This window comes from Anser anser (assembly GCF_964211835.1).
Source record: "Anser anser genome assembly, chromosome: 14".
In the NCBI taxonomy this organism is placed as follows: domain Eukaryota; kingdom Metazoa; phylum Chordata; class Aves; order Anseriformes; family Anatidae; genus Anser; species Anser anser.
The window spans coordinates 16,565,637-16,591,193 of record NC_139735.1 but is presented as its reverse complement, the minus strand read 5'-3'; the positions used below and the strand labels follow the sequence as shown (position 1 = coordinate 16,591,193).

The 25,557-nt window shown below is 38.9% G+C and overlaps 1 protein-coding gene across 35 annotated transcripts in view; it reads left to right on the top strand.

Moving 5' to 3' along the window:
* Nucleotides 1-25,557, top strand: part of TENM2 (teneurin transmembrane protein 2) — a 1,465,234-nt gene that overhangs the window by 739,790 nt on the left and 699,887 nt on the right. For 34 of the 35 annotated variants that reach the window (XM_083799339.1, XM_083799310.1, XM_083799353.1 and 31 more), the window contains one exon: nt 14,246-14,296. The exons of the other annotated variant lie outside the window; for it this stretch is intronic. The gene's annotated coding sequence lies outside the window, so the exon portion shown is untranslated. The remainder of the gene's footprint in view (nt 1-14,245; nt 14,297-25,557) is intronic. 35 annotated transcript variants of the gene reach the window in all.

The window sequence follows — 25,557 nt, the reverse complement described above, 5'->3', positions numbered from 1 at the left end:
GGACAGGGTGCCAATAGATAAAACTTGAGTGAAAGTTCTTTTCAGTTAGATGACTGGACAGTTTAAATTCAGGTACACCTTAATCGAATTAGGTTTAAATATTAATTTTCGAAGTGCTGTTAACATAACAAAGGAGAAGACAATAAAACCGCATGTAAATGTAAATGTTGTCATGCTTGTAATAATTTAAGTTTTTATAAAATACAGAACTAGTAAGTAGGAGTATATATATAGTTTTTTGCTATTCAGCTAGTCTTAGCAGCAAACCTATGTCTTCTAAACTTTTTAAAAAAATCACCATTTTGCAGCAGTAAAAGGAAAGGGGTATTTTTCTCTGTGGAGTTTCCTTTTCAGCAGCTTGATAATAAAGGGTGACAGTTTTCCCTCAGCATCAATCGTAAGCGTCATTGAAGCCCGGTTTTAAGAGTGCAGGCTTGACTTCTGACATTTACAACTCTTGCTACATAAAGAAATTTTTGTGTAGGATCATTTGTTTTTTCTAGTTGGATCATTTTGAATTTTTCAGTCATCTTCAGAACATTTTAAAGACTTCCACCTTGTTCCAGAGCAGTGCTACCATCATTTCCAGCAAGTTAATAAGCTCACCAGCCTTATTCTGCTTCAGCAGCACTTCCCCAGCCGTCACAGTCCTCTCACAACATATCCCTTGTTCTGTGCTTCACAAATTAGCGTAGATGCCACCACAATGCAGAGGGTATGATGAATGAGGCTCTCTCTGCACTATGCTTTTCTCCAGGCTTGTGCACGTGATTTTGATGGAGTTAGATATGTGAATTTATGTCAGAAAGGTCATGTAATTTGATTTCTAGATCTGGGCACAGAGATGAGTCTTCATCTAATTACTCCTCCATAAGCAAAATTACTTATTTTTATGAATGGTGTACTTCAGAAATCCATTCAATCTGGGTTTAAAGATGTTAGGAAATGAGAATGTACAAATTCACGTGGTAGTTTCTTCCAATGATTAGTTGATGTTAATGTAACCTGTCACTGGATTAGGAAAAGAAAAAAAGATTGACATGACTGTAATAGGAAAGTTCTCAGCCTCAGAAATGATATAAATTTCATTGTGTTTAATTTTCCTTTCATTTAGATGTTATTGGAAATTTACTGTTAAACATAATAGGAATTGGAATAGGTTCTATTAGCTCAAGTATTTAAAGAATAATAAAGTCTGTTAACCGTTTTGCTTACCATCAAAATAACATTAGGACAAAGTGGCTGTGGGTTCTGTTTTTTGTTTTTATTTGTGGGTAGGTTTTTTGTTTGTTTTTGATCTCTTTACTAGGGAATGACAGAACTAAATGATGTGTGCATTTTTTGTGTGTTTATATATTACATCCTTGTAGATAGGTTTTCAAGACAAAGATGCACATATACACAAACACAAGATGTATATTTAAGCAACTGCAATTTCCACAAAGCAGAGTCCTCTGAGATTTAAAAATATAAGTGGTGGGGTTTTCAAGTAATTATTAGGCTTTGAGCTAAGTCTTTGCACAGGATAAATTTCAGTGCCCAGAGATTTGGAACTCCAGTGTATGTCTAGGTGTTTAATAAATAAAAATTCTTTATTGTGTCATTCATAATTTGAGAAAAAAATAACATTGTAAGAACAGTTTATTACCTTAAATTTTATGAAACCTTCCTTACAGACTGTTAATTTTTCAATTTGAAAAAATATCATGTATTCCCTCAATTCATAACTTGTGAGGCCAAGCAATTTTGTTGATTTTCTTCATCTTCTCATCTTTTAATAATTTTCTTGCTGCTGTAGAGAAGATGGTAATATAATGGGCAAAATGTTATGGGGAAAGCATATAAAATTTCAAATGGCAATAGAAAACCCATGAGGAAAAATATTTCCATCACAAAGTGTTCTCTTTTCAAGGGATCTTTGAAGTCTGTCATAGGACTCCACATTCAAAAATCTTCCTCCTTTGTTTCTTTTTTAAATTAATCATTTGAACATTTTTGGGGGCTTCAAATGTTTACTGGGTGATTATTAAGACACTGAAGTACTGAAGAAGGCTCATGAGGCTACATATTCACCCTCATAGCCTTTTTATATTTTATTTTCACAAACTATCAATTGGAATTTTTAATTCAAACTATTCTCAAATGTTACAGCATTTTTACACAGTATATTATCAAAGTATCAAGTCCTTTGATAAGGGTAATTAAACATGCCAAGTTTGTTTCCACTGCCCGAAGTCTGCAATTGCTTAGTCTTTTCGTTATTTTACATGACTTACTTCAGCTCTCTCTATTTATTTACTGCAAAGCCAACGGCAGTGCTCTATGGAGATATATTTGTCACTGGTGTTAATGATCAAGAATTATTTTTGAATATATAATAAATGAGTGGGCATTAGTGCAATCACAGAGAAATAAATGTCAGTTTCACACTGATTATTGATGAGAGTTGTCTGGGTAGTACAAGAGTTTTAAAGGTGTCCTTTATTGGGGGAGGTGGAAGAAGAAATTAAAAAAAAAAAAAGCATTTTTATTTCTCAGAAAAAAAAGAGTTGTATGAAATAAGAAAAGTTTAAAATAATGAAATGTGGCATAGACTTTGTGGATTTTAATGCAGTTTTGCTATAGTTTTTGCAAGGTTTTACAAACCCATGCAATATAGTCTTAACCTTCATCTCCTAATAGAAGCTGAAAATGACAAGCCAGGGAAATAAGTGGTCTCCACTGCTGAATTTGGAAACCTCATGCAGTTGTTACCATGCTACAGAAAGCTTCTGAATCTAGTATGAGCAGTGGGACAAAATCACGTTTCAAGTAATCTTCACCACTGGTAACAAGAACATATAAAAAATAAAAATAAAAAAATCAATCTTTGAATTAGAACTCAACTGTTAGCCAGTGGGATCATTTTCCCTGTTCCTCCAGTTGGCACTAAGTTATTTATTTATTTATGTATTTATTCATGCATTCATTCATTCTATTTTCTAGCCAAGGAATGGAAAGGAAACCTCTAATATTCTGTAACTGTCTTGGTTTCGCAATATGATAGTATTAGGGGGGGACTTCCCCTTTCTGCTTTGTGACACATAGGCTGGCTGATCCTTTTTATTTTCTTTCTCTGTCTGTGAATGATGGAATTTCCTACTGTTGTGCCCTTTATTTTGTCATTGGAATACATCCTAGCAGAAATTTCAATTCACAGAGCAAGGTCCTCTTTATTTTAGATTTATGTAAAAGTTAACAAATTACAAGTATTTTAATAAAGACAGTAGTGATAGCTCAGGAATAAGATTTAGACTTAATGTCTGTGCCAAGGAGTACATTAACGCTACTCAAAAATAAGAGCATAGTACTCTGTATGAAATAGCATACTACTGACATGAGCTGATTATGATAATGTCTTGGTACAAATTTTTGAAAATCAGATACTATAAAAATATACCATTAACTTTATGTTAATAAAATATTTTGCTTGATGCCTTTTAAATTATTCATTTGAAGTAGTCTAAAAATATAAAAGAACTCTTATTATCATTCAATTTACATGATTACTTTAAGTTCACTTTTTTGGTTTAACATAAACAGAGTATAAAATTCCCATCAAGCTTTTGGATATTTAAAATGTATCATTTTTATGCAAAAATTGGAGCCTGTTAGGATGTTAAGGTTGTCATTAGTATAAATATAACTTCAATTTCTGATTTGAAACTATTTTACACATAGAAATTACTGCGTTTGCTGATTTGACTCATTATTTCTGCTTTGATTATTCATGTGCTCTTTTGAAAAACACAGTTGTAAAAAATAAAAATTGAAACACTCCATAAATTGACTTAAGGTATTATTATGAGCATTTCTTGTAAGTAACACAGGAATCAAGGTGGCCATGGAAGGAGATGCAGCTTATCACGTAAGAGTTTTAATTTTTTAAGTAAGCCCAGATTTATATCACCAGCGGCATCAAGCTGAGCATGAGTAGGGCACCGCAGGACTCCTCAGAGCAGTCGAAGTGAAGCGGGTACCTTCCTGAGCAGGGAGCATCCCTCAGCCCTCGCAGGGAGGCCAGGCGGCCACAGAGCCTTGTGTGCCCTGCGCCCCTGATCCTCCACTGCGGCCGCTGCCTGCTACGACAGGTTCATGCAACTTACTGGCCTTCGCAATCGCTGTTGCTTGCCATCTTTGTTTCCCAGAGGCCGTGGCATCTTCTAGGACATCAGATGTTTTTTTGTTCTTCCTTCACCTGTTTTGTTCTTCCTTCACTTGAGCTATGTCAGCTGAGCTCGCAACTATGGAAAATGTGGGATGGCTGCATAAGTAGACTCCTAGCACTTAACTAGGCTTTGCGTTGATGAAGAGAATTTTATTCGGGACTTCCGACACAGAGCTGTGTGCACAAAGGATTGTGAGACTGGGGAGATAAATATTGGCAACTGGAATAAGGACACAAAATGAACGAGCCAGCTTTTCAGTCATTCTCAAGGGATACAGCCCGAAATAAGTCAGCCCTGGATCGCCATCAGCCAGCATATGCAGGGGATTCTCACAGCGGCTGTGCTCAAGCCTTGTTTATTGTAGGAGGTCACAGAAAATAGATGGTTTCATTTCTTATTTCTAAGAGTCATCTCCATTTTCTGTGCTGTAGACTTAATCCACAGCAAAGCCACTTTGGCTGAGAAACACTAGACAATGTTATTTCCCTCTGATTAGCACTTTTTCCCAAATGGTTGTTTAATCTCCATATCTAGGTTAATTTGAAATAGCAACTGAGAACACAGAGATTTCCAAGAAGGAAGGGAGGAAGTGTGTTTTAGTGCTTTGCTAAAGAATGAGCTTGACAAAGGCATTTGGATGTGGAATTTGCTATTAAAAGGTACTCATCGTGGCTGATGCTGCTTGTGCACAAGTGCCATGTTGTCTTAAGCTCTCTTCCTGGAGTTACTGTAAAAACTAAAGAAATGAGCATTACGGGAGTTTTACAGGTGGTCATAGAGTCTAATTTTAGGAATTCAACTGATGTTCCCAAGATAGGCATCTTATGTCTTTGGCTCTTGGTATACTCAGGAACAGGAGGGGAAGATAATTCCTGAAGCAGCAATTCAGGGAAGTCTAAGTCAAGTCATCTCTGAACTAAGGCTCTTTCACTCTTTTTATTGCTTTACAGGGGCCCAAATTTTTAATATAGGTGTTTCTGTTGGATATAAGACTAGGTAGTGGGAATGTTCCCCACTTTCCTTTTTGCAGTTTACCCATGAGGCACGATAATAAGTTTATTTTCTTAGTGTTTTGACTGAGTTTTGCTAGTCAAAGGAAATTTCCTTTGTTATCCTGAAAATTCATTGCATTAAGATGTGTAAACCCCAAAGATTTCATGAACATAGATGCTGTAATGTAATAATCTCTGTCATTAAGGTTGTTGTTACCTTCAGGAGCTTGCAGAGTCCAGAACAAAGCCATTCAGCATTGCAGATTATCCTGTGTGTTTTTTGTGTAATTACATAATTGTGTATCTTTGGTTTAAGTTGGTAAATGGCTGCTGGCTTTGATGACAGCCCATACGTCAAAGGTGTAAGCCACCACAGCACAGCTTCATTTAGAACTGCATACTTTAGAGATAGATTTTCTCCTCATTGTAAACCCAGAAACCCTAGTAAATTTTTTCTTTCTAAGTAACATTAGGTGGGTATTCAGGTTAGGAACTGTCAGTCCAGTGCTTCATAGATTTATTTTTTTTTCCTATATTATGTAGTCCAAACTACAGAATATGAAAACAGTCTCTGTAGTCATCTTAGCAAGCAAGTGTATGCATTATAGGCAGATATGACTAAAGCGTGTTATCTGGTGTCATTTTTGAAGATCTAACCTAACCAAAGTATTGGAAATTTTAAAAGATTTGATAGAAGTATGGCAATTAGTCATTTTTTGCTAGTTCACAGTGTGGCATGAAAATGCTTTTGGCTTTCTTGGAATCTGTAGCTTCATACGAATTTCAGATGTCAGTGTGTCATGGCAGGAAGAAAGAAGAATGTTTGGAACCTGAGAAGAAGTTACAGACAGAGAAAATACAACCTAAAACCTCTTCTAGGTAGTTATTTCTAGCAGAGGGGTTAGCAACAAGTTTGTATAAGGCATGAGGCTCTGAAGTGGCAAAGCCATTTGGGCATGTTTTCTTTCTTTTAGACTAAGTCATCTTGTGGTGCATAGTATCAGGTTGTGTCCAACACACAGGTGATGTGACAAAATGGCCAGCAGTTCAGCATTGTAAACAAAGTATTTGTCTTAAATTGTATTTTGTTTATCCCTGTCAGAAGTACCGATGTAGAAAAAAGAGCCTAAATGATTCAGTCTTTTATGTAGTCTGACCAATTTTTTTGTGTATTGAAATTCAGTGTAGAGCTATTAACTGCTTATGTAATTGCAGAAATCACTTGAAATGTGACTGTGTTACTTGTAACCATAAAATTGTATTTATTCAACTTAGAGATGATTGATTGATAAATATGTAACAGACATTTGTTGAAAAAGCTGCAGAGAAGTGCTGTGACCCACCAACGTGCATCAATATAGCTCTCCTTTCTCACTAGTTAACATCCATCCTTTCAAAACGTACACTTCAGGAAGAGATAGGGAGTACCACCCTTTTGTCTCCTAAATACATCTCTACTCTTCATTTGCAATGTGAGGTTTGGGTGAAGGCTGCAACACAAAGCTCCTCCTCTGAGTTGAGCAGTGTCCGTGGTGCAGCCACTGTGTGCCACTGGGACCTCCTGGGTGACGTTTGTCACTGAATTGCCTGAAGTAAGAATTTGCCCAAGTTACTTAACTTTTCTGAAGTGGTCATGGTGGATCTTCAAGGTTTCCAGAGCAGATGCAGTCTTGGGAGCCAGAAATGCTATGCATGGGCCAAGAATAAACCTGTCCTCTCTCAGAGCAGCCAGGGTGGAGCACTTGCTGGACAGCAGTTACTCCCATTTACTCCCTCCTTACCAAAAGACAGAAACACCAGTGTGTTTCACTGTTCTGAGTCTTACATGTTCATTATTCCCTGGGATATCAGGGGATTGTCCAATAGACAATTTAAGAAAAAAAATAAATAAATAAAATATCCAGCAAAGGAATTTCTTACCTATTTACACATTCTGTGATTATATTGCATTGCACAGATTTCTTAGTTGAAAGTACGTAATACTGTATTTGGTACTTGTGCACTTACTGCCCTGTCTCCTGCAATACAAAACTCTACTAGCTGGAGACAAAGCAGCATGTTATGCAGCTGAGGTGTTTTTACTTTGTGCATCAGTTTCTAGCTTTAGGTGTTTTGTTTGTTTGCCTGACTGTTGTAGTCCTAGTTTCTTTGTTATTTTATTCTCCTTTTCTCTTGGTCAGCTATCATAAGACTCACATGCTAAGCTGTGAAATATTCTGCTTTGTTTTGCAGTAGCATTTGTCTCTCTGGGAAGAATCTGAGTTTGTTTTACTGGCAACTATGAAATCACCACTGGGTCTGTCATGTGGTTAAGCTGCAGATGGTTTGCATGAGTTGCTTGTTTTAGCTGCATGAAATGTCCCCTTGGACTCTGCTGAGATTCTAAGGAATATATGCACTATCGGTCACATGAAAACAAGATCATGTTTTACTTCTCTATGACACTAAGCCTCACTAGCTATAGGTTTAGCTGCACAGTACAGCTGCTTCTTCAGGAGAGGGAAGGAAGATGCACCAGTGGGATGCAGTAGTAAGCTATACCAAACCTTCCGCAGACATCATACAGCCCGGTTTAACCTCGGGAGATACAACTGCTGATAGTCAGAGATGGAGGGGAAGGAAAATCCTCACAGAGATGTTTATGTCAAGTAGCATATCAAAAATGAAACTTTTTTCCCTGAATGGATTACCAATACAAAAAAGTTTCAAATACATAAATAAATGCATAAAGCAGTTTTCTCTTCCACAATAATTTTTAAATGATACGTTTCCTTTTTCAGAAGAGAACCGTGTATAAATAAGGGCTTTGGTGGTCAAGCTACTTTTTCTCTACAATGTAATGTTTTTTGTATGAAGTCAGGCTTGATGTGAAAGCCACAGGCAATGCTGCAGCTTGTTGTTGATGGTTTGTCACTCTTCTAGTTTCCTTGGCACAAGTTATGTATATGCAAATAGAAATTCTTGTCATGCCGCTAGATATTTTAAATGTCAAAAAACTCCGGTTACCCTGTACAGGAGCAGAGGCTTAAAACACTTGTGTGTACACCATGGTTCAGAAAGAGATTACAGATCAGCAAAAATTATAGTAGTGTTTCACATAGAATATACTAAATACATCAAGGAGGAGATCTTACTCTGTTCATGAATTTAAGGCTTATGAAAAGTGTTCAGTTATCAAATCTGAAGTTTTGCACCTAATTATTGTTAACCAAAGACACTGGAACGTTGAGGCTGGAGATGGCAGGGTAGTTTTTTCAAAAAGTTTCTTCTCCTTTTGCATACTGAAAGAAATGGCCAGACTTTCAAATATTCTCATTAAGTGAGATATTGACCGTTTTCAAATGTCTGGATGGAAATGTCAGGAGGGAAACTCTTGAGCATTGAATCTCCAATGAACTCTCTTCTTAAACATTTTTTTAAAATCCCCAAATATACAGTTTTGTTACTCATATTCATTTTTCAGTTGGTTGATAGAATTTAAAATGAATATATTTTATACTATTCTTAAAATGCTGAATAATATTTTAGATTCCAGAGACTGACACAGTAATAGAATATCGGGATCCCATTGAAGTGGGATATTTGATTTGACATCACCTGCATGGCTGGTCTGAACAACAGAACAGGAGGCTAGACTGGTCAGCCTCTAGGCAAATGAGATGATACAGAAACTGCAAACATATCTGAGGTAAACAGGGCTTTGGTATGTCAATCTCGACTTGTAGATCAGATACAGAATTCTATTATGAATGTTTCCATGAAAAAGAAGCAGATTTGGAGTGAAAATAGCAAACCAGTATTGTTAAAATAGCTGGCTTTCCTGCCTTAAAAAAAGTTTGCTTTCATCCTGTTGCACAGTACTCTGAGGGAAAGATTGAGAGTCACATTTACTCACAGGTTCTTAAGACCCAGCTTGTTTAGCATCGGGTATCAGCTGTCTGTATCTGAAGGCAAACCGGTCAGTTCTTAGACCTCTGTGGTGTTCCCTTGAGAGGATGTGAAACCTTAGGCCCTAACAAATTACAAGATACAAAAGTTGCATCTATTTTCCTCTTTCTCTACTTGAAAGACAAAGTTAGAAACAAAACCAGACCCTCTGCATTTTGTTGTGGAGTAAGAGTTCCTAACCTGAACTCCCCAGCCGGTGAAGGGGCACGGGGCAGGGGAAGTCGCCGTGAAGCACTACACTCTGTCCTCCTGGGGAGTGCCTGTATGTAAAGGCATAGCTGCAGTACTGCCTTGCCAAGTGCTGTCCACCTGCTTTCCGCCTAAGTGACCTTGGGATTGTAACACAGTCACACAGCAGTGGTCTGACACTTAGAGTCTGAAACCGTTTGCCCATTGCAGCTTTATTTTATTTGTGTGGAAATTGCTCAGCTCTGAAATTTATAGCATGATTGTTGCTCTGCTCAGATCCTTTTCTGATCTATTGATCTGCTCTTTATTTTATACTGACAAAGTATTTCATACTCATTTATAAAAATAAAAATAAGCAAAAGTCATCACCATAATATTTTGATATAAATTGGACATTTACAAATTGCTCAAAGGCCGTGATGCCAGTAGGAAAAATCATGACCCAACCTCTAATCTTAGAAACATTCATCTGAAAGAAATATTTTTCAAACAAGCTTACGGTGTGGGCTCACAGTCTGATTTTGTTTTTTCCCCTTCATTGGCAGGATTGAAAAAGCAGCAGTATCTGGTTAAGAGTTGTCTTGCACAGGGCTGGAAAATGCAGCTTTTTGATCCCATCCCACACTCTTCTAGGTGTGAAATATGAGTGGCTGAAAATATCGCATATTAGCTGTGTTCTCCTGTGCTGCACCACCACTAAGCTCAGCACAGGTAGATCTGTCCCAAGGAAGAGTCTTGCTCTGTACTTCCCTCTTCAGCACCAGACAGAAATTTAGAAAAAAAAAACCACAGATCATGTAGAAATTAAAGCAGAAATGTATATGTCTAAAATAGTTGTACTTAAATATAGCAGTAAGTCCAAAATCAGGTTCTAATTGATCAGAGAATTGATCAGTAACTGCTTGCTGCAGTCATGTCAAATGCAGACTAAGGTGGCAATGGCTAAAATTTGCTAATTTGAGCACTTCAAAAGTTTAGTAGAAACTTGAAATAGGCTTGGGAGCTATAGTTCCTGTCTCAGTTGATGCATGCCTATATTACTAATCATAATGGCAAGTATATTTCTTCATATTTGCCAAGACTAGACCCAGAAAAGTGATCAACAGTGAGAGAATGATTTCCATTCTAACTCACACATATTATCCTTTTCTCATTTTAAGAAAATTTGGAAAGTGAAATTTCTCACTCGTTAAGAGACCATGCTGGTGGGACTTAAAAAATCTGTGCTGATCATGATGGTAACATACTGTACAAAACACAGAAAAATGCCTTGCCAAAAGCTTCACTAGCAAAAGGGGATTTGCTTCACTTATGAAGTTTCAGACCTAAGACACTACTAATCTCCTCTTAAAGAAAGAGAAAGAAAAGACAGGGAACAAGAAGAGAAGAGATCCTGTTTAAAATATAACTTGGATTTCTTCAAACAACATGGAGGGTTAAGATGGTGGGAGAAGAAAGAAGTTTTACAGGAACTGTTTACTTATTAACCAAGGCACATAACCTGACTCGTGTACTCTGGAAATGGATCAGACGTGCTGGCAAAGGAGCAAGGATCACACAGAAACTTAATATGATTTGCCATTTTAAAATGGGATTCTGTCTCATAACTGTTGAGAAGTTCTCATTGATTGCTGCCATAAAGGAAAGGAATGGCCACTCCCCAGGAAGCATAAATTAACAGTAATATGCAGAAAATATTGGAATTCGTGTTGGATGCCAACAAGTAAGAGTAACAAAAAAGCATGACCGCATGAATAAGAACTTCTTATTGCTTTTTAAATAACACTTTCAGAGCAATTTGGAACTGAGCTAGTGTACTGACAAATGGTTGCTGGAAACAGAATTGTTAAGGTTTTGTTTTGTTGTTTAGGCACATTTGAATTTTAAGAATAGAATGTATATATGAAGAGGAGAATAATTCAAGAATATATACAGAAAAAGGGAAAAGAAAAAAAGGTAACTAGGGTGAAAGAGAAAAAAAGTCATGAGCATTAGACTGAGAATGATTTTTTTTTTTTTAGCATTTACCATTTCTCCTAGGAACTTACCATTATTTCCAGCTGGTGTTTTTATTAAAGACTCTGCAGAATGCAAAACATTTAGAAAACTTGCAATGTATTTTCCCACTGTTTGTTCCTCCTAATTTAGTTGTTCAGTCATAAACATAAAAGGATGCAAAAAATTTCCTCATACTTTAGATATAGACAAAAATTAGTGATCGGAAAAAAAAATTAATAGAATTTCTATCCTCCACTCTCATTTCTAGAGGATCAGTAAAATAAAAGCAAATAAAAGAGTCCAGTGGCTATTATAATTGGTAATAAAAAAACTTTTGTGTTTCTCTGTGACTTATTCAGTGACTGTCAATGTCAGGAACATTTTTCTCAGACCAGTGTATCCACAATCAGCAGTTGATGTTTTTAGAAGGAAAGATTATACAGTTGGCAGATTATGCAAAACACAAATGTAGACATTCCTGATGTGGCTTGACAGATGCTTTTATAGCTTCAAAAGTCAAATTTAGGATGAGCTTCACATCGCACACCTTGTTGTGGGGCATGCTCAGGGACCCCAGCTTGTCTGCATTCAGTAATTTTGGAAACTTTTTCCTCTGATACGTTTTCATGTCATGTTTTTGAATATAATTTCTCATGAATGAAATAGATGGGAATCCCATATGTGATGGATGTTATCCACCCTTTTGGATAACCCATTTTATCCTTCCCCCTTTGTTATCTTACATACTTGCAAATTAGTTGTAATACTGCTGTGTCTGCAGTCCATTCTGTTGTCACTGGAATAGATGCTTTGCTTGGGTGTAAAATATTCTAGAAGTTATTTACATCACTTTGGAGTGGGCCCATCCCATGCTGGAAAAGGAAGGCATTTTATAAATAACAATAGGAAATTTAATTGTCATTTGAATATACATTTAAATAAAAACGTTTGAAATTACACTTTGTTACCTACAAATAATTCCTCAGCAATTAATGTTGCAGTTAAGCTGTGTGCCACCAACCTTTTTCAGAGAAGATTCTCCTCAGCAATTAATGTTGAAGTTAAGCTGTATGTCACCATCCTTTTTTCAGAGATTCTCATTCTTCTAGAAAGAATATGTATTAATTTTTAAAGTCATATTTACAAGTAACCTACATAAGACCTGCTGATGTCTTGAATTTTCATAAAGCATCCCCTTATGAATTACAGATTCATAAGATGTCTCAGTAATTGTAGCCTGGGTATTTGAATGCATCATGGCTACTTCTGGTGCAATGCATTCTCCATTATAAATAAGATTCTGCTTATAAGGCCTGTCTCCCAGGTCGCTGAATTCCAACATCAATGACTGCAGTAAACAAGATATTGTCTCCATTTGAAAGACATTCAGCTTGGAAACAAAATGGACGATACAAGCCTGCTTGTTTTGTTTGTTTTGTGCTTGTTTTTTTAACTCTGACAAAATTTATTTTGGCTCATTCTTCACCCACTCCTAATGTACTTTAATATTTTAATTTCCTAAAAATACTGAATTTCAGAAAATTCAGAGTTATTAGTGGAATGCGATGAGAAGAAGCCTCTATTTGAATACATAACTGAATGTATATTGCTTGAACAGTAGCCCTAAGATGAGTGTAATAGCCAGAAATGACTTGTGCTGTTACAGTTCATAAAGTCTTGGTCATCTGATGCGAAGACCTTAACCATGAGCTTAATACAAGTGGGATCTAAATTATTTCACATTACTAGGTCCTTAAATGCAGTTTAAAGAAGCATTTGCTTCTTTAACTGTTTTATAACCTGTATCAGAAATGAATAACCACATTCTTACATGTTCAGTTTCTGCATAGTATTTCACTCTGTATATTTGAATGTGGTTTATATCCATAGTAAATGAACTGTTTGTCATTCATATTTCTTTTGAAGAGTTAAGTGCAATTTGAGACTCAATCTGAAATAAGGTGAGGAAGACGGTTGCATTGTATGAACACAGTTACTTCAGTTGCATATTGTCATCTGCTTGCATGCAAGTTAATTTGCAAGAGTACTTTATTGACAATTGGGCTGCATAAGGCAGATATACATATGCTATGTGTATGTAATGAAAAAAATGAAAGTATTAATTCCAGTTCTTAGAGCACTGAATGTGCAACTCTTCTGATTTGGATGGCCCAGTTTTTCACACACACAGATTCATCAGAAACCTTAGGAATCCCAGATGTTTATCTTTAAGAAAAGGACAGTTTCAAAATTTCAGGTTGTTAAAATATTAAGGGGTTTGAGGAGGTGAGGTTGATTGTCTTTCTGAGAGCCAGCAGAACTATTCACTGTCTCTATATTTCATTTCCAGACTCCCTTTCTTAAGATGAAGTATCATCTGTTAATAAAAAATATCATTCATCTAAAAAAGAAGGAAATCTAGAAAAGAAGGAAGGTGGTCAAATATCCAGCTATTATATAATAGCTAGAGAGAAAGGATCAAATTCCGAGTTCCAGGATTTTTGTTAGATTTAATAATGTCTTCTTTATTTAAGTGCATATACAATAAACAGTACATCAAATTTAATATATACATGCAACTGGTGATCTGATAAAAACTTTAGACCTTATGCCAATTTTTATACATTATTCTCCCTTTTATAATTATAGTGATATTCTCCATTGTGAGAGAAACACAATAGGAACTCTTATATTATTAAAAAAAAAAAAAGTCAAATTTGTAGAACAATTATTCACTGTAGTTGCCTGTAATCTTCCAGAATCTTTCTTCTTTGTGTGTGGATACTTTCTTATAAATACATTAATAAAGACTAATTCTAAACAAAATAAGAAGAGAAAATCGGAAGCCTTCTCAATGCATTTTGTTCCCCACAGCAGGAATTACAAAATAATTTTGTTTATTTTTTCCAGTTCTTTGCTGTTGCCCAGCCAACACCTGAGGGATCACAAACGAACCTGGGAGTAAGTAATTAAAATTCAAAGCTTTAACATTCAGATACTTTTTACACTTTCTTTTGCTTCCAACTAGCATTTTTTTTTCCAGGCAAGCTTTTAATTAACAGGTGAGTTTAATTGATATGTGAGTTGTTTTTATTTTTTTTAAATGGAAAGGATATCAGTGAGAAGTAAGGGAGGAATTTTTCATTCTCACGTTTTGAGCTTATTTGTACATTGATGGTTCTGTTGAATCAATTTTCTTTAATGAATAAATAAAATGGAATTTCTAAATATTGGATAGAGCAGAGGAAGAGTTAACCAGAATGTTGGCTAACTTTCCCAGTATCTTCTATCATAAAACTCCACCTCACTACTCCTGACAGATTAAACTGCTGTGTTTGTTAAGAAGAGTGATGGAAATTCTTAGGCACTGTAAGCAATCTGTTGTATTTAACTAAGCTTTTTATGATTTGATTAGGTTGAAACTAATTTCATCGAACTTTGCCATCTAAAATACAGGTGTCAAGTCAGAATTAGTCTTCTGGACTCATGTTTCAGTGAACAGAGTCACTAGAGTTGTAAAATCCACCATAAAGTGAGAAGAGTCACCTGTAGGTGGCTAAGTGCCTGGCTTCCAAATGCCTTATCTTAGATAACATGAATTCCCTGGTGTTTAACATGAGCCTTACAGTCTGCAGTTTGGAACTGCTGGTTTGTTTGTTCATTGTTTTGCCTGCCAGGGGTATAGAATTGCAAGGGTGGCTTGAGTTCTTGGGGGTTTTTTAAATGGTTGATTTCTGAAAGCAGACCAACATACTGTGAGATCAGATAATGTGCTATTTGTTTCGATGTCAGGTATTTTAATAGCATAAGACATGCTGTGCACTTGAGGTGTTTTATGAGTTAAAGAAGCAACTAGCCAAAAAGTTTCTTGTGATTAAGTCAGTAGTAGGACAGCACCCACATCTGTTCATGAAAAGATTTCTTTTTTGCACTGTCATTACTGCTCTAGCTGCATGCGAGTCTGACGGTGAGAGCTGGTGAGAAGACATTAGTTTTCTAAGATACTGAGTTCCATATTTTCATCTTGATGCTCCTCTTTTTGAGTATTTGTTGCCATATTTATTTCATTCAGTATACTTACATGTATAAGCAAATGATCTCTTCCTTGAGCAAGAGTGACCTAATTGGGCATTTAATACAAAATTGTCTTGTAACTGGATTGTGCAAGCTCCTACAAGAATATTTATAATTCTTGCATTCATATGAAGACAGTCTAGCTTTCCCTGGTAGCATTTGATCTGTCTTTGTGAAATATGATCTTTCAAGGAAGAAAAGCCCCACTCAGCAAGTGGGGCACAAGTGTGTTGGGGAGCAAGCTCTCTGGGCTGATTACCAGGGCTTTAAACTAGGTTTGACGGGGGAAGGGAGGGGAGCTAAAGAGAAGGGCTGGGGGAAGTTGTCACTGCTGTCACTGTTGAAGATAGTAGGGAAAAACCTCTGAGTTGTCCCATAGGATTGTCTGAGGGCTCCTCAGAGAAGGTAATGATCCTGATACCCCGTCCGTAATCTTCTTCTTGCATCGCTCCAGGGGTAACTGCGCCTGCTGCTTCCCTAAAATGCCTGTATACCAATGCGCAGAGGATGGGAAATAAACAGGATGAGCTCGAGATCTGCGTTCAGTCGCAGGGCCACGATCTTGTTGCAATCACAGAGACGTGGTGGGACAGCTCGCATGACTGGAATGCTGTCATGGAAGGCTACGTCCTTTTTAGAAAAGACAGGCTGGGGAAGCAAGGGGGTGGGTTGCCCTTTATGTGGGGGAGCAATTAGAGTGTACCCAGCTCCACCTGAGGGAGGGTGAAGGACAAGTGGAGAGCTTGTGGGTGAGAATTAAGGGGTGGGCTGGTATGGGGGACACTGTTGTGGGGGTGTACTACAGGTCACCAGATCAGGAGGAGGAGGTTGATGAGGCCTTCTACAAGCAGCTGGTAGTAGCCTCACGATCCCGGGCACTGGTTCTCATGGGGGACTTCAATTATCCAGATATCTGTTGGGTAAGCAACTCGGCCAGGCACGCGCAGTCCAAACGCTTCCTACAAGGCGTTGAAGACAATTTTCTGACACAGGTGGTGGAGGAGCCAACGAGGCAGGGGGTGCATCTGGACCTTGTCCTTACCAACAGGGATGGGCTTGTTAGGGATGTGAAGGTTGGGGGCAGCTTGGGATGTAGCGACCATGGGTAGAGTTCAAGATGGAACTTGGTGGAAGAAGAAAGGCTAAAAGCAGGATTGCTACCCTGGACTTTCGGAGAGCCAACTTTGACCTCTTCCAGGACCTGCTTGGGGGTATCTCATGGGCTAGGTTGCTAGAAGGCAAGAGTGCTTGTGAGAGCTGGGCAACATTTAAACAGCACTTCTTCCAAGTTCAGGATCGGTGCATCCCTAAGAGTAGGAAATCAGGGAAGGGGGGCAGGAGACCTGCGTGGATGAGCAAGGAGCTCATCGACAAGATCAAAAGGAAGAGGAAGGTCTATGAAATGTGGAAAAAGGGCCTGTCCTCTTGGGAGGAGTATAGAAGTGTTGTCAGGGCCTGCAGGGACACGACGAGGAAGGCTAAAGCCCACCTAGAGATGAGGCTTGCAAAAGAGATAAAAGTTAATAAGAAGGATTTTTTTTAAGTACGTAAACCGTAAAAGGAAGATTAGGGGTAATGTGGGTCCCTTGCTGAACGATGGGGGTGTCCGGATAATGGGAGACACTGAGAAGGCAGAGATACTGAATGCTTTCTTTGCTTCAGTCTTTGCTTCAAGGACTCCTCCCCCAGGACTCCTCAATCCTGGCAGGAGGAGAAAGGGGCTGGGAAATGGAGGGATCCCCCGTGATTGACGAGAGAGTGGTTCGGGAGTGTGTGAGTGGGCTCAACCCACACAAATCCATGGGTCCCGATGGGATGCATCCATGTGTGCTAAGGGAGTTGGCAGAGGTAATAGCCGAACCACTCTCTATCATCTTTGAAAGGTCCTGGAGAACAGGAGAGGTGCCTGAAGTTTGGAGGATAGCCAGTGTCACTCCAGTCTTTAAGAAGGGCAAGAAGGAGGATCCGGGAAACTACAGACCGGTCAGTCTCACCTCTGTCCCTGGAAAGGTGTTGGAACAGCTTGTTCTGGATGCCATCTCCAAGCAATTGGAAGAGAAGAATGTTATGAGGAGTAGTCAGCACGGATTCACCAAGGGGAAGTCGTGCTCGACCAACCTCGTTGCCTTCTATGATGGCATCACCAGCTGGGTAGATGGGGGGAGAGCAGTGGATGTCATCTACCTTGACTTTAGCAAGGCTTTCGATACTGTCTCCCACGACATCCTGATAGCAAAGCTGAGAAAGTGTGGGATAGAGGAGTGGACAGTTAAGTGGGTTGAGAACTGGCTGACTGGCCGTGCTCAGAGGGTGGTGATCGGTGGCGCAGAGTCTGGCTGGAGACCTGTGACTAGCGGCGTTCCCCAGGTGTCGGTGCTGGGTCCGGTCTTGTTCAATGTCTTCATCGACGACCTTGATGAGGGAATAGTGTCTGCCCTCAGCAAGTACGCCAATGACACAAAGCTGTCATTGAGGAGTGGCTGACACGCCAGAAGGCTTCAGCCTGGAGAAAAGAAGACTGAGAGAGGATCTCATCAATGTTTATAAATACCTGACGTGCGGGAGACAGAGGAATATGGCCAACCTCTTTTCAGTGGTTTGTGGGGACAGGACAAGGGGTAATGAAATCTCATTGATGAGATCCCCTCTCAGTCTTCTTTTCTCCAGGCTGAACAGACCCAGGTCTCTCAGCCTTTCTTCACAGGGAAGATGCTCCAGGCCCCGTATCATCTTTGTGGCCCTCTGCTGGACTCTTTCCAGAAGATCCCTGTCTTTTTTTTTGTACCGGGGAGCCCAGAACTGGACACAGTACTCCAGGTGAGGCCTGACCAGGGTGGAGTAGAGGGGGAGGATCACCTCCCTTGACCTGCTGGCCACGCTCCTTTTAATGCATGCCAGGATCCCATTGGCCCCCTTGGCCACGAGGGCACACTGCTGGCTCATGGTCAACCTGTCGTCCACCAGGACCCCCAGGTCCTTCTCCTCAGAGCTCCTCTCCAGCAGGTCGTCCCCCAGCCTGTACTGATACATCCGGATGTTCCTTCCCAGGTGCAGGACTCTACACTTGCTCTTGTTAAACCTCATTTGGTTTCTTCCTGCCCATCTCTCCAGCCAGTCCAGCTCTCGCTGAATGGCTGCACAGCCTTCTGGAACACATTTTAGGAAAAATGCCAAGCTATTTTTCTAAGGGCATAAGTGTCCAGTACAATCTTATCCCCCCTTTCTGCACTGGCACTGGAAATTAATAGTCTTTCCCATGGGCTTTCTTTGATGGAAACAGAAGACTGTGTGTTAATCAGTAGAGAGCAACATTTCATACACAGCCCACTTAAGCTCTCCTGATAGCACATTATTCTGCTTGTATGGTAGAGTTTGTGTAGATGGCACTTGGTGTAGGGTTTTGTTTTTGTTGTTGTTGTTTTGTTGTTGTTGTTGTTTTTAATGTAGATTTGTATCTGTTGATTGCTTTGGGTTGGCAAAAGAGAGAATGATGTTAATATCCATTTAAGAGCTCTGAAACGTGGCTTTAAGATTGTGCCTTTCTGTCTTGTTTACTTTCTCTTCTTTGGTGTCAATTAAGTTTATTTTTCCTGTTGAACCTGTGTAGCAGGTTGCTGATATTTTCTTTTGTTCTTTTATTTTTTTTCTTTTTTTAAAGAAGAGTAAAGTGGGAGGAAAATGGCTGCACAATATAATGTGCTGATGCAATTTAACTCCACTTCTCAACATATGAAAACTTGCCTGCTTCAGGAGAAAGAAAAAAAAAAAAAAAGCTCAATTAAGCTCAGTTAGTCCCTCATTTCCATTGTATCCCATACTCCAAATGTATCCTCTTGTCAAGTGGGCTTGCCTTTATAACCCCGCAATCTGTCATGACAGTGTTAGAAGAGAGGAAGATCTAGCTACAGAAGTATATTCTTTTCAATTGCTAGTGCCTGAAACAACTTCCATCTTTTTAATTTGCCACATTTATTTATTTTATTAGAATTAGGTATGAGCAATGACCTCTACAAGAACACTGTAATGCATAATTAGTGTTATATTTGAGTACATAAACTTAAAAAATGTGAGGTTCAGATAGGAACTTGGTAACTCAACTACCCAACTAATTACCAAAACGTTTGTCTCCATGCACTGACCGGCTATGGATATGGAACATCTCTCTTTCTTCTTCTAAAACAGATGGTGATTTCAGCGTAGTGTAAGGTCACCAAATTCAAGCTGTTATGAACCAAAAACCAATTCCAAAGTTTTGCAGCTCTCACAGAGGTAGCTTTGCCAAGCAGCCCACTCTGTTATAATTTGGAGGAAAACGGTGTACTAGGCACACCAGTGGCAGAATGTCACCGAGCATCCGGGAGGCTGATCTAAGTTACTCTTTGGGACTGATCCAAGGATCAGAGAGTAAAGGCTTAAAGCCACCTCTAACTTCCCAGGAGCTGAATTGGGCATCATGATACTAACCCAAAGAGCTGGCTCAAAGCTTTATGAAATTGTAGAATATGTGAAAGCAAGCTGTGAAGACTTAATCCAGATAATATCACAGTGGGATAACAATGAGCTGGGGCAGCAACTGGGAGATTTGGCAGGGGATACGTCTGCAAAATGGCAAGCATTTCGTTCTTCAGAGTTATTATTTCTTTGTTAAAATAAAAGATAGGTTGTTAAGAACAAGTATTTTCAAAGTATTTCACCATATATACTGAACAGTGAGCATTGCTGTACACTGAAAAACAAATTAATGAATCAAACATTGCAGCACTATCCACAGGGGCTCATTTAAAAGCAAATGCATGACAGAGCTGGAAACCAGCTTAAATGCAAATGAACCAATGTGATGAAATCTGTAATGTTTGATTCATTAATTTGTCTCTCATCGTACAGCAGTGATCATTGTTTAGTGTGTGCTACTAATGAAAGACCCTAAAAGACAGGGATTTCCAACTTTCCAGATGAGGTTTACTTTAACAGAGATGTTGACGTGAAGCCTTTTATGCTCATGTGAGAACCTCGTAGCATCTGTAGTAATTGGTTTCATTAAAAAAGTAATCTTTAGTATATATTTTAGTTTTCTTGTGATGTAGGCTAGCAGATGGAAAGAAGGAGAGCCAGCATCATATGATCTGCTAGCTTTCCAAGGGCCACCAGCAGCTAATATGTTATAGTTAAAAGGAGAAAAACACTTGAAAAAATAAAATCTTGGCTATGTGCTGAAGTAGATAAAGCACCCCCCATGCCCCTTACCTTTAGACATGGTTACTTTCCAGAAGATTTTAATCCACTGTAAAAGCAAGACTGAATGCCCAAAGGGTGAGGTGTGTGGGGGTCAACTTTATTGTTTTCCTTCTATAGAAGTTAAGCTATTAAATGTCAGTTTTGATAGATACTCTGGTAACGTATATTCAGTCTTGTGTACTAGTGACATCAGTGTTTATTTGTCAGCTCCTTACCTCAGCCTGGCATTGTGTTTCTGTTCACAGTCATTCATGTGACTGTAAGATTTGAGAAGACAGGACAGAAAGGGATTATCAGATTAAATGGCTGCAGTAGAGCAGATTATAAAATGTAGCAATCTGGGCTCCAATTATGAAGAAAATTTTACCTGAGTCAGTCTCAACGCTTACAGCCACAAATATAGACATTTTTAGAGGCTTGTTTTTATTAGGATTCATCAATATGATGATGGGTTTGATTAGGAAGGGTCACTTCTGAGAGATGAGTCGCACTAGCTTCAAAGTGTACCAGAAAACAAGAAAAACAGAAGTCTTTTGTAGCTTAGCAGCAGCACATAATAAAGAATTGGCTCAGTTAGGGTTCACATTTTTGAGATTCTTCTTCCAAATCCAAACAACATGCACTAGACCAATCTGTCTATTTATTCCCATTCTGTATCTACAATGGGATGACATTTAGGCAAATACAGTGCTAAGTGCCTTGCAGGTACCTCTAGGTATTGAAATCTACAATTAACCACAAAGCAAGTGCACTCTTGATTCAGACATCTTATTTTTTATCATATCAACCTGAAACTGTGATTCATTTACTGGATTTTTGTTTTGTTTTTGGCTGGGATAGAGGAATGGTGGCTGATACAATGCTGTGGTTTGGGTTTAAGATGAGAATCATGCTGATAACACACCGATGTTTCAGTTGTTGCCGAGCTATGCAAGGACATTGCAGCTCCTCGTGCTGCCTTGTCAGTGAGGAGGCTGCGGGTGAACCAGGAGTGGGGAGGGGACAGGACCAGGACAGCTAACCCAGGCTGGCCTCGGGGATATCCCATGTGGTGCCGTGTTGGCAGTAACGGCTCGGGGGGTGGCCACTGCTCAGGGTCTGTCTGGGTGTCAGTCTGTGGACATTGAGCAATTGCATTGTGCATCACTCACTTTGTACATATTTATTCTACATATTTATTGTTTTTATTATCCTCTCCTTTTCTGTCCTATTAAACTATTTTTTATCTCAACCCACAAATTTTATCTTTTTACAGTTCTCTACCCCATCCCACAGGTGGCAGGGGGGTGAGTGACCAGCTGTGTGGTGCTCAGCTGCCTGCCAGGTTAAACCACAATGGTTCTGAAGCAATTTTTTTTACAGGACAGTTTCTGTTCTCTTGTCGTTTTTTTGAGATTGCAAGCTACGTTATCAAATATTGTCTGCTACAATACAGCTAGCTCTTGAAGTCAACTGCAGACAGTTGTAATGTCATTAGTAATTGCATATAAAGGATCTTTTCCATGGAAATGACCAGCTCAAATCAAATCTTTGCCTGGCCTTGCTGTAAAGATAGCTTGCTTTTCATGCCATACTATGTATGTACTGAACAAAAACAATACACGCATTTTCAATGGCTACCAAAATTGTTGAAAAAGGGACTCGAGTAAGTGTTTAGAAGTGTATGCATCATTACCAGGATTTTCTTCAAAAGTTTCTGCAGCATGCTGTTCTTGATGGGTAGCTCAGGAGAGAGGTCCTTAGATACGGAGTAAGCTGTGAGGATGCAATTCTGGAAGAAAACAAACAACCAGCCAACCAAACCCAGCTGCAAAGATAATAGAAGGTAAATTCCATAGAAATTTCATTTCTGTTTTCATCCAGCATTGAACACGTGTTAGACTTGGATATTTTACTTAAATCACTTTTCCGGGCCTAGGTTCTGTGTGGCAGCCACTTAGTTTATAGGCTTCCCAGCACAATTTAGATTCATTTCAGCCTACCATCCTATCTTCCTGTAGATGAGTGATGTTATATATTTTCTCTGGATTCAAATTAATATATATACATATGAGGAAAATAGCTAATTTTTAGTCCATTAATATCTAGTTCTGTTCTGCTAAAGCCAGTGACAAAAGATCCTGCTTGAGTCAGTGATTCAGAACCAATGCTAAAGAATGCTGCAGTGTATTGTGTATGAAGTCATAGTGTAACCTGACTTTTCTTTTTATCTAGTTAAAAATATTCTTTGTGAATGTTTCTGAATTTAGCAAACCAGTATTTCTTGTAACATCAGTGTTTTCTATGCTAGGACTGGTATGACATCAATTACCTACTTGATGTCCCTATTTTGAATGCCAATGTCTCCTGTTCTCTGTGACTGGAAATACAATGTCGAGTGAGCTTTCCACCCAGGGCACAATGATTTGTGTGGTTTCTTTCTGGAACAGCAGTTGTGCTTTCTATGGGTAGGCATGGGAGCAGCATGATAAAGAGCTGGGCTGTTGTGCCTTCCAGCCAAGAAGTAAACTACAGGTGTGGTGTTAGAGAAATATAGTGGGGTGAAACACAGGATGGAGGGTTGAAGAGGTAGGCATAGGAGAGGAAATGCAGAGCTGAGTAAAGGCATCTGACTGTTGTGGCATTGCAATTCATTCTCTTTAATTACTAAGTTGATTCCACTGTGATGGCACCGAAGGGTTAACGTAGTACCAGGGACATAGAGTAAGTTGATCTTGTGCTTAGTATGATTTTTTCGGTATGTCTTTTTATTATTATTATTATTTTGTTATTCATTTGTGTCTATTAGATCTTTTCTAGTCTTTGAAGTCCTACCTAGCATGCTCTTTTTCTCTTCAAAAACAATTTTTGTTTATCTTGAGATTCGCAGCTTTGTTGTGGCTCTTATGTTGATGGAGCATTTTCTCATGGTTATGTTTATTTCCATTCACAAATCATTGTGGGTCTATTGCTTCACTTCTGAATGTCGCTCCATTTCTTAGCAGCCTCGTTCCACCATCTCTTTTAGCATGTCCAATCCTTTACATCAGTCTTTCGGACGGTTTATTTCCTCAATTCTTCAGCTGATGGTATCAGACTTGTTTATGTTACTAGGCACAGCCAAAGAATTATAACTTGTGTGCGCCGTTCTGCTTCATGCACATGTTTATTAGTAAGCTAGTAATGTTATAAGAAGTTGCACTAGCCATTGCCTGATACAGTGTACAAAAATTATAGTATAGTAATTCAAAAATGTGTTATCTCAAAATAAGGTTTTGCTTATAAACTTCTCTCTATTCACGTTACAGCGGGTGGTTTTTTAACTAGTTAAAGAAAACTTTTAAAACTTTATTTTTCAGGTTATTTTCAGATAGTATAGAAGCTTTACAAATCAAAAGGTGTTATTGCTAAAGACTGAACTGAATACTTTACAAGCCACTGGAGGTTTTATTTTAGCATTTTCCGTTCAACAAAAAAATGCTAGGCTTTACTTTTTATTCACATTCTATTTTAATGTTATGTAAAGGAGCTTTCAAAAGTGACAGTCATTGCTCCTAGTCCACAGTCTGTATCCAGGAAGATGTTTAGTTTTTCCCTTAAGTGTTTATTTTATGAACTTACTTTATAATTTAAGCATTGGCATGAGAGAAGAAAGAATCTGAAGATAACAGGGGAGATTTAAGATTAATAAAAGAGTTGTGGTTGTTTAAAACTATTTCCAAGGTCACCAATTGCTGTAAGATCTTGAAAGAGCAGGCATCGGCATGGTTTGAAGGCTCAAACTCAGTCTGAGTAGTTCCCTGGTTACTACACTGTGCTGCAGCTGTCAGCCAGAGGAGTCAGGGCAGATTTCTGAGTCAATGGAAAGCTTGTTGGTGAGCACGACACAGTGCGAGAGTGCCGGCAGGTCTGCGCCTGCCTCTGTGCAGCACTGAGGGCCACCGTGCCCTGAGTTTGGTGTAAAAGAATTTCAGTAACAAATGGAACAATCTGTAACCAATAAAAAGATTTTTTTTAATTGGAGTTGAGCTATGAAAGAACATAATGAGTAACATCTAAACACCACTGAGAAATCCTGCTATATGGTCTTCCTCTCCTTAGCCATAGATGTTCCTTGACACAAAGAAAAAAGGTCCTTGCCTGAGGATGGTCTAGCCCTGGAGCAGGTTGTCCAGGGAGGCTGTGGAGTCTCTATCCTTGACTTTGTCACATCTGGAGCAATTCCTGCATTGAGCTCAGGGTTGGGACAGATGACCTCCTGAGGTCCCGTACAACCTGAATTGCTCTGATTCGCTCATTGTAAACCCCGTGTGTTTGTCCTGCTGCCTTTTCCAGTAGCTAACTATTCAGAACTAGTAACACCAATCAACTCTGTTAGCACTTCTCCATGACTGAATTTTAAGGTATCTCTAAAAGGAGATGGAGGTGATTTGAGGGATAACTGGGGCAGAGTGAGCTGAAGTAACGGTTACCCAGCAGGGCAGGGGGTGAGAGCCAACACATCTCCCAATTTCTAGTGCTGATCCCTCTACATCCACCTTGCACACTCATGCATAACACAGAGATACGAGCTGACTGCAGGTGTGCTTCTGAGCCAAGTGGCATCATGCTAGAGACCTAGGAGGAATGCAGCTGCAGAAGCATGGCCCTGTGTGTGTGTTCACATAAACTGCTTCTCAGTGGGCTACTTAGTTTGGAGGCAGCATCAAGATGATACAGGCAGACTGGTTCGGGTTCTGAGGCTGCCTTGGTCTGGGGTGAGCTGGGGACCAATACACCATACCCTGTTGTATGCCATGGACTTGCCTGCTGCTTTTCCATGAGAGACGCAATATTCATGTCATACAGAGATTATTACATTTAAATTGTATTACATTTTATTTATTTATTTATTTATTTATTTATTTTCCCTGAGAAAACATGGAAACCCGATT